The following is a 10,250-nucleotide window of genomic DNA, read 5'->3' on the forward strand; positions in this document are numbered from 1 at the left end:
TCCACTTACTAAGATATGTCACCTCAGTGACTGTCATTTAATTTTGAATATCAGCTTTTTGTTTGCAAGTGCAGAGATTTTTGACAGCCATTCCAGCTTCAAGTGTTGTGGCCAATAGCTAATGTTAATCGGAGTGTTTGGTATAAACCAAGTACTCACCTAAGTACTTCACATGGATTATTTTTATTTTCACAATGACCCTATGAGATAAATATGTGAGGAAACTGAGGAACAAAAAATTTAGACTTTGCCCAAAGATGAAACAGCTAGCAAGTGGCAAACTGTGATTTTTTTTTTTTAACCTTAAGTGGTGTTGCTCCAGAAACTGGGCCCTTTACTCTACTACACTGCCTCCTTGAAGTTTTTCCATTTAACAAGTTTTCAATATGGTGGAAACAGTAATGTATTAAAGGGTATACAAATTTTCCAATACTTTTATAATGAAAGATGAAAAACCTACTCGTTAAATAAAATGGGCCGGGTACAGTGGCTCACGCCTGTAATCCCAGCACTTTGGGAGGCCAAGGTGGGCGGATTACCTGAGGTCAGGAGTTCGAGACCAGCCCAACCAACGTCGAGAAACCCCATCTCTACTAAAAATACAAAATTAGCCAGGCATGGTGGCACAGGCCTGTAATCCCAGCTACTCAGGAGGCTGAGGCAGGAGAATTGCTTGAACCTGGGAGGCGGAGGTTGCAATGAGCCAGATTGCACCATTGCACTCCAGCCTGGGCAACAAGAGTGAAACTCCATCTGGGTGGGGAGGGGGGGTAGGGGGCGGAAGAAAGGAAAATCCAAACCTCCTAGGGCCCAGCAACCCAAACAAAACCTCTATTTACATTTCATAAATTTGCCTTCAATCAACTTTTATGCAAATATTTTTTCACATAATTGTATTCATATTTAAACAAAATTTTTTTTTTTTTTTTTTTTTTAGTAGTGACAGGGGCTTGCTATGTTGCCCATGCTGGTCTCAAACCCCTAGCCTCAAACAATCCTCTCACTTCAGCGTCCCAAAATGTTGGGATTACAGACATGAGCCACTGCACCTAGCCTAAACAGAGTATTTTTTATTACACACCTTTTATGTGTCCATGATTACAGGAGGAGTTGTAGGGGATTTAAAGGCCTATGCCACTGAAGTCCAAAGAAGAAGGAGGTCAAGAAAGAGTTTTTGAAGTAGCATTAAAGATGGATAAAAATCAAGAGGTGAGATAGAATTTCAGGTTGGGGCAAAAGAAGTTTGGAATTCTTATGCAGTTTTGGGAAGTAGCCAGTAGAACCCAGGGTTTATGTTTAGAGCCGTGGGAAATAAGCTTAGATTATTGGCAGATTGTTTAGGTCATTAATTTAAGCAATAGTGATATACCTACCATGTGCCAGGTACTTCATTAGGTATGTAGGATGCAGGGCTGGGGAAAAGAACATTCCTGTCTAGGAAGGGCAGTCCAGAAAGCAGGTGGACATGTAAAAAGAATTGTGTCTCAGTGCAGAGAGCGCCAAGTCTTTACTTCTTGTAGTGATGGAGGGCGAGGATGAGGTCAAGGAAAGCCTTGTAAAGGAGAGGGTGCTCAAGCTGGGTAAAAGCTTGCCAAATGGAAGATTACAGGAAATTCGGAGAATAGTGGATATTCATTATAGCTGGAGCTGGCAGGAGGACTGTAGCGTTCTCTTTGTTTAGGCTGCTGTAACAAAATGCCTTAGATTTGGGTAATCTATTAACAACGGAAATGTATTGCTCACAATTCTGGAGGCTGGATGTCCAAGATCAAGGTGCCAGCAAATTTGGTGTCTGGTGAGGGCCCTCCTCTTCATAAGTGGCACCTTCTTGCTGCTTCCTCACATGGCAGAAGGGGCAAAACAAGTTCCCCGTGCCGTCTTTCATAAGGGCAGTAATCCCAGTCAGGAGACTGCCACCTTCATGACCTAGTCACCTCCCAAAGGCCCCATCTCCTACTACCAATACATTGGGAAATAGATTTTTTTTTTTTTTTTTTGAGATGGAGTTTCACTCTTATTGCCCAGGCTGGAGTGTAGTGGTGCAATCTTGGCTCACTGCAACCTCCGTCTCCCAGGTTCAAGCGAATCTCCTGCCTCAGCCTCCTGAGTAGCTGGGATTACAGGCACGCACCACCATGCCTGGCTAATTTTTGTATTTTTAGGAGAGACAGGGTTTCACTATGTTGGCTAGGCTAGTCTCAAACGCTTGACCTCAAGTGATCCACCCACCTCGGCCTCCCAAAGTGTGGGGATTACATGCATGAGCCACCATGCTTGGCTGGGAAATAGATTTTAACATATGAATTTTTAGGCTGGGCATAATGACTCACACTTCTAATCCCAGCACCCTGGGTGGCCGAGGTGGGAGGATTGCCTGAAGCTAGGAGTTTGAGACCAGCCTGGGCAACAAAGTGAGACCCTATCTCTACAAAAAAATACAAAAACAGGGCCAGGTGTGGTGGCTCACACCTGTAATCCCAGCACTTTGGGAGGCCAAGACAGAGGATGGCTTGAGCCTAGGAGTTTGAGGCTGCAGTGCGCTACGATTGCACCACTACACTCCAGCCTGGGCAACAGAGCAAGACCCTTCCTCAAAAAAAACAGAAATGAATTTTGGAAGGACACAAAACATACAGATCAGAGCAAAGGTAGAGGTGAGAAAATGAGATTGGAGTTTGGGTCAAATTAATGAGAGTCTGTATGCCATGCTGAAGTGTTTAGGCTCCATTTTTTTTTTTTTTTTTTTTTTTTTTTAAGAATCAGGGACTTGCTCTGTTACCCAGGCTAGGGTGCAGTAATGTGGTCATAGCTCAGTGCAGCCTTGAACTCCTGGCTTCAGGTGATCCTCTAACCTTGGCCTCCCAAAGTACTGAGATTACAAGTGTGAGCCACCACATCTGGCCTGGATTTCATGCTGTAGTAGAGAACTATTGAAAGGGCATTTTTAATCTTTTTTTTTCTTATTGAAAAACATAAACATTTCTTCTTTTATAAGTGGCTTAAAACAACACAAATTAATTATCTTACAGCTCTAGAGGTCAGAAGTCCAAAATGGGTCTCTCTCGGGTAAAATTGGTGTTGGCAGGGCTGCAATCCTCTCTAGCAGCTATTTTATGGAAGAATCATTTTTCTTGCTTTTTCTGGCTTCTAGAGGCTGCCCACATTCCTTGGCTCATGGTTCCCTTTCTTCATCTTCAAAAGCCAGCTATAGCTGATGAAACCTTTCCCATATCTCATCACTCTGACCTTTTCTGCCTCCCACTTCCACTTGTTTGTTTGTTTGTTTTATTTTGTTTTTGAGACAGGGTCTTAGTCTGTTGCTCAGGATGGAATGCAGTGGCACGACCACAGCTCGCTGCAGCCTGGACTTCCCAAGCTCAAGCAATCCTCCCACCTCAGTGTCCTTAGTAGCTAGGATCACAGGCCCACACCAACACACATGGCTAATTTTTTTTTCCTAATTTTTTATAGAGATAGGCACTTAGGGGGACCAAGGCAGAGGATGCTATGTTGCCCAGGTGGGTCTCAAACTCCTGGGCCCAAACTATCCTCCTGTCTCAGCCTCCCAAAATGCTGGGATTACAGGCATGAGCCACCACGTCTGTCTGTTACTCTTCCACTGTCATTTTTTTTGTTTTTTTTGTTTTTGGCGGGAGGGGTGATGCAGGAAACAGCCTTGCTCTGTCGCCCAGGTTGGAGTGCAGTGGCACTATTTCAGCTCACTGCAACCTCTGCCTCCTGGGTTGAAGGGATTCTCATGCCTCAGTCTCCTGAGTAGCTGGGATTACAGGCATGCGTCACCACGCCCAGCTAATGTTTGTGTTTTTAGTAGACAGGGTTTTGCCATTTGGCCAGGCTGGTGTCGAACTTCTGGCCTCAAGCAATCCACCTGCCTCGACCTCCCAAAGTGCTAAGATTACAGGCATGAGCCACCATGCCTGGTTCCTCTTCCACGTTTAAGGACCCTTGTGATTACCTTGGGCCCACTGGGACAATCGAGGTTAATTATCCCACCTCAAGATCAGCTGATTAGCAATGTTACTCGCTGCTCACGTATTCACAGATTCCAGGAATTAGGACATGGACATTTTGGGGGAGTCATTATTGTACCTACCAAAGATGGGAAAACTGAGTAGTAGAAGGGTTAAGGAACTTGCCCAAGGTCACACAGCTAGTTGGTAGTAGGGCCAAGAATAAACACTGTTTTTTAAAATTCAAATTATAGACATTTTTAAAAAGGAACCAGGTATAGTGACTCACACCTGTAATCCCAGAACTTTAGGAGGTCGAGGCGGGTGGCTCACTTGAGGTCCGGAGTTCAAGACCAGGCTGGCCAACATGGCAAAACCCCATCTCTACTAAAAATACAAAAATTAGCCAGGTGTGGTAGTGCATGCCTGTAATCCCAGCTACTAAGGAGGCTGAGGCAAGAGAATTGCTCGAATCCAGGAGGTGGAGATTGCAGTGAGCCAAGATCATGCCACTGCACTCCAGCCTGGGCAACAGTGCAAGACTCTGTCTCAAAAAATAAAAATAAAAAGCCGGGTGCGGTGGTTCATGCCTGTAATCCCAGCACTTTGGGAGGCCAAGGTGGGTGGATCACAAGGTCAAGAGATCAAGACCATCCTGGCCAACATAGTGAAACCCCATCTCTACTAAAAATACAAAAATTAGCTGGGTGTGGTGGCACAAGCCTGTAGTCCCAGCTACTCAGGAGGCTGAGGCAAGAGAATTGCTTGAACCCAGAAGGCAGAGGTTGCAGTGAGCCAAGATCGTGCCACTGCACTCCAGCATGGGCAACAAAGCAAGACTCTATCTCCAAACAAACAAACAAATAAATAAGAGAATTTTCCTCTAATTTCATCACTGAAAGATAACTTGATTAAGAGTTTGAGTATCCTTTCAGGTTTTTCTCTACATATACGGTACTAGCTATGAACCATTCACCTTAAAAAAATAAATAAATAAAATAAACAGGCTCATACTTGGCTTTCTGTAGTTTGCTTTTTTCTTTTTAATGTATCTTGGCTATGTTCCCATCTAAGAACATACAGTTCCAGCTCATTCCTTTTCATTGTTGCATAGGACTATATGGATATATTAATAATTTATGTTGCCAAGCTATCTATTTTTTTTTTTTTTGAGACAGAGTCTCGCTCTGTCACTCAGGTTGGAGTGCAGTCGCATGATCTCAGCTCACTGCAACTTCTGCCTCCCAGGTTCAAGCAATTCTGCCTCAGCCTCTGCAGTAGCTGGGATTACAGGCACCTGCCGCCAGAAGCCCGGCTAATTTTTTGTATTTTTAGTAGAGACGAGGTTTCACTGTGTTGGCCAGGCTGATCTTGAACTCCTGAACTCAGGTGATCCACCCGCCTCGGCCTCCCAAAGTGCTGGGATTACAGGCGTGAGCCATTGTGCCTGGCCCGTGGAGGTATTTTAAATAGAGTAATATTAGATTTGGGCTTGAGAAATCTGTCTGATGGTAGCTTAAATGCTAGCACAGTTTAGCCTTTATTGTGGAAGCTGTATGGACTTATTGAAAATTTGAGTATGAGAATGATATGAGTACTGTGGTTTAGGAAGGTAGTATTGCCTGTTGTATCTACTACAGATTACAGAAAAAGGAAAGAAGAAAGACTGTTATAGTAGTTTAAGCATGAATGGTGACAATGTAAATGGCAAGTGAAAAATGAATTCGACAAATGCAATGAAGAAGGAATCAAGAGGTTTCCACTTTGAAGACTAACAGTGAGGCATAAGACGGAGTCAGTAGTACCAAGATTTGAATACAGATAGCTAAGAGGAAGGTGATAACGCACAGCAAAGAAAACAATCTACAAAATGAAAAGGCAGCCTACAGAATGGGAGAAAATATTTTTAAACCATGTTTTCAGTAAGGCATTAATATCCAAAATATATAAGGAACTCATACAACTCAATAGCAAAAAAAAAAAAAAAAAAAAAAACCCCAAATAACCCAAATAAAAAATGGACAAAGGACCTGAATAGACATTTTTCCAAAGAAGACATACAAACACCCAACAAACACCCAGCAGGTATATGAAAAGGTGCTCAACATCACAGTCATCAGGGAAATGCAAATCAAAACCACAATGAGCCGGGCACTGTGGCTCACGCCTGTAATCCCAGCACTTTGGGAAGCCAAGGTGGGTGGATCACCTGAGGTCAGGAGTTTCAGACTAGCCTGGCCAACGTAATAAAACCCCGTCTCTACTAAAAATACAAAAATTAGCCAGATGTGGTGGTGTGCACCTGTAATCTCAGCTACTTGGGAGGCTGAGGCAGGAAACTCTCTTGAACCAGTGAGCCAAGATCACACCATTGCACCCCACCCTGAGGGACAAGAGCGAAACTCCATCTCAAAAAACAAAAACAAAAAAACCCAAACAAAACACAATGAGATACCACCTCACGCCTGGTAGGATGGCTATTCTCAAAAAGTCAAACAATAACAAGTGTTGGTGAGGAGGTGGAAAAAAGGGAACCCTTATACATCATTAGTGGGAATATAAATTGGTACAGCCATTGTGGAGAACAGTATAGAGGTTCCTCAAAAAATTTAAAAATAGAACTACCATATGATCCAGCAGCCCCACTTCTGGATATATATCCAAAGAAAATGAAATTGGTATCTCAAAGAGGTATCTGCATGCCCATGTTCATCACAGCATTATTTGCAATAGCCACGATATGAAATCAGATTGTCAGTGGATGAATGGATAAAGAAAATGTGATATGTGTGTTTATATACATACATACACACGACAGAATATTATTCAGCCTTCTTGAAGTTCTGCTATTTGCAACAACATGGATGAACCTGGAAGACATTATACTAAGTGAAATAAGCCAGGCATAGAAAGACAAGTACTGCATGATCTCGTTTATCCAGTGTGTGGAATCTCAGAAAAGTGGATCTCATAGAAAAAGAGAGTAGAGGATGGCTACCAGGGGTCAGAGGATGGGAAAAATAAGGAGATGATGGTCAAAGGGCACAAACTTGCAGTTATAAGATGAACAAGTTTTGGAGACCTAATGTACAGCATGGTGACTATAGTTAATATTTTATATACTTGAAATTTGCTTGGAGAGTAGATCTTAAGTATTCTCACTACACCAAAAAAAGATAACTGAGGCCATGGACATGTTAATTAGCTTGATTGGATAATCATTTCATAATGTATCAAAACATCACAATGTACAACTTAAATATATACAATTTTTATTTGTCAATTATGCCTCAATAAAACTGACAGGGGAAAATGATACAGAGGACAGGAATAGAGTCAGGAAAATAATGTGGGTGGGAAAGATGATTTTTTTTGACATAAATAAATTGAGCTTGTGGACATCCAAGTGGAAATACCTGTTAGGCAGTTAGGGATACCGAGCTGGAACCAATACAGAGGTAGAAAGGCTGGCACTAGTTGGTGAAATCATGCCTATATGGTCATGGTTGGAGCAGCTTAATTCTCCTAGGAATAGTTGGGAGGTAGAGAATGTCATTGTCTCTCTATATGAAACAGAAAGTGCATCGCAGTGCTGCAAGCTGATGGTCATCACTCCTCATTACTGCACCTTTTCTTTACCTCATCTGGAAGCTGTGAGCAGTTTTGTTTTGTTTTGTTTTGTTTTTTTGAGATGGAGTCTTGCTCTGACATCCAGGCTGGAATGCAGTAGCACCATCTCGGCTCACTGCAATCTCCACCTCCTGGGTTCAAGTCATTCTCCTGCCTCAGCCTCCCTGGTAGCTGGGATTACAGGTGTGCACCACCACACCCAGCTAATTTTTGTATTTTTAGTAGAGACGGGATTTCACCATGTTAGCCAGGCTGGTCTCGAACTCCTGACCTCGTGATCCGCCCACCTTGGTCTCCCAAGGTGCTGGGATTACACGCATGAGCCACCGCGCCCTGCTGAGCAGGTTTTTTAACTGTTACCAGTATTCAGCGATGGTTGTATTCTGTTGGAAGAATAAGTCAGCTATCAGAATTTGGGGTTTTCCTTTAGTGAAGAGAATGTGATCCCATTCTACCGCTCATAGTGCTTCACAGTCTACAAACTACTTTCGCAAGTGATCCCATGTTTTTTTCTTGTTATTATGCTAACCTTGTGAAGTAGGTAAGGACCAGTATAATTATCTCCATTTCACAGATGAAGGAGCTGAGGCACAGGGAGTTTGAAATTTGCTAAAGGACATAGGTAGTAAATTACAGAGCTCAGAGACAGATAATCTTGATTACAAGTTCAGTGCTCTTGTTCTACCTTGGGGCCTCGCTTTTCAGCAGTGTTCACCTCACAATATTTGTCAGTGGTTTACATAGATAAAGCTGTCTCTCCCTCAGTGTTACAATGACAAGTTTTCTGTGGATTTTGTGTCCAGCAAAACAGTAAGTTAGTCTTGTTGTATTTTTCTTCAATTTAAACTGGACATTGAGTTGTACATCTTTATTGTTTTAGTAGTACAAAATCACCTAAGCTTAGCTCTTAATATTCAAAGTAGAGAGGAAGATGGGAATCTGGAGCAAAGAAAGACACACTTGAGAAAAAGAAGACAAGGGAAAAATTCCTCTAATCACGGATCTATCTCCAAGCAGGCTACTCAGTCTCTGGGGCTGTAGAGAGATAGACCTAATACACACAGTTCTTCTATCCCATCCTGTCTTCTAGAGTGGTAGTACAGAGAGAGCCAGCAGGTTGGAGGTAGAAGATTTAAAAATAAAAAATTAAAAAAAAAAAAAGAGTCGGAGGTTTCTTTAACTTCCTGGCAGCATCTCCAAAGAGTGGTACCCTTCTGTGGTCCTGTGCTCAGTGGAAGCAGTCTCTGTCTTTAGACCTGGTTGGTTGACTTTCATGAGTTCACAGAACTGGAAGTGCCCAGCACACAATGCTGAAAAATTTTTATGAAGCTCTCAGCTGCCATAGTATAGCCCTTGATGGAAATGGGTTTTTGTTGGGTGTATGGAAAACCCATCAGTCTTACCATCCCAGCACTGCCAGTTCTTACTGTCTAACATATGTGAAGGAGAAGGAAAATGGTACTTCTCAAAACATAACTAAAAATCACAGGGGAAAATTAAGCACTGTGTTTAAAAGGCCATGAGATTTCATTTCCAGGGAAAAGGAATAATTCTGCCTTTTCTGTCTCCTGAGGCTTTTCTGTTTTCATAGTTTCTCCTAGTTTTATTACACATATTGTCCCTTCAGGGTTATCAGATAGTGCTTCTAAAACCTGACCTATCCTATGATCAGTGTCCTTCTTCAGTTTCCAGCAAACTGATTGTGGTTAAAACAGGTACACAGGGCAGATCACTGGGGTACAGGTTAGAGGGAACTGACCTTGGAGACTGCATTCTACGTTCTTTTGGCACTACTGGCCATAGTTCTGTACTTGTCCACTAAAAAGTAAACTCAAAGTTCAAGGCTTAAGTTATTTCTTCCCTGAGAGATGATGTTGATTGAAATACTAAGTGAATAAATGAGCAAATGGAAGGAAGATGTTAGCTGAAGCTGCAGTGAAGAGAAAGGTAGGATATGAGGCTGAACTTGGAAGGAGGAGAGTCTTCACTCAGTGGCCATTTGTATACTGGCCTTGCACTACACTATCAGGCCAACACCCTGAAGACCTATTCTGAACTTTCCACCTGCCTGCAAATGTTGACTATGGTCATTTCTGTTCACTACCTAATAAATGAGTAACAAGAATTCCTCTGCCCCATCTCACAATACCAACTAATGATGTTTACTAAAATAATAACAATTTGGCCTAATAAAAGAGCCTCCACCAAAGCCACTTGGTGATCACTCTGCCACCCAAGTTTCTGCCCTGGCATTCTGACAATAGTGGGGATGGTAATACACTTAGTCAAAACATATATGGAGCCGGGCGCAGTGGCTCACGCCTGTAATCCCAGCACTTTGGGAGGCTGAGGTGGGTGGATCACTTGAGGTCAGGAGTTCGAGACCAGCCTGGCAAACATAGTGAAACCACGTCTCTACTAAAAATACAAAAAGCCAGGTGTGGTGGCGCATGCCTGTAATCCCAGCTACTCTGAGGCTAAGGCAGGAGAATTGCTTGAACCCGGGAGGTAGAGGCTGCAGTGAGCCAAGATCGTGCCACTGCAGACCAGGTGACAGGGCTAGACTCTATCTAAAAAGAAAAAAAAAAAAAGGTTGGGCGTGGTGGCTCATGCCTGTAATCCCAGCACTTTGGGAGGCCGAGGCGGGTG

Source organism: Gorilla gorilla, chromosome 1 (assembly GCF_029281585.2).
Source record: "Gorilla gorilla gorilla isolate KB3781 chromosome 1, NHGRI_mGorGor1-v2.1_pri, whole genome shotgun sequence".
In the NCBI taxonomy this organism is placed as follows: Eukaryota; Metazoa; Chordata; class Mammalia; order Primates; family Hominidae; genus Gorilla; species Gorilla gorilla.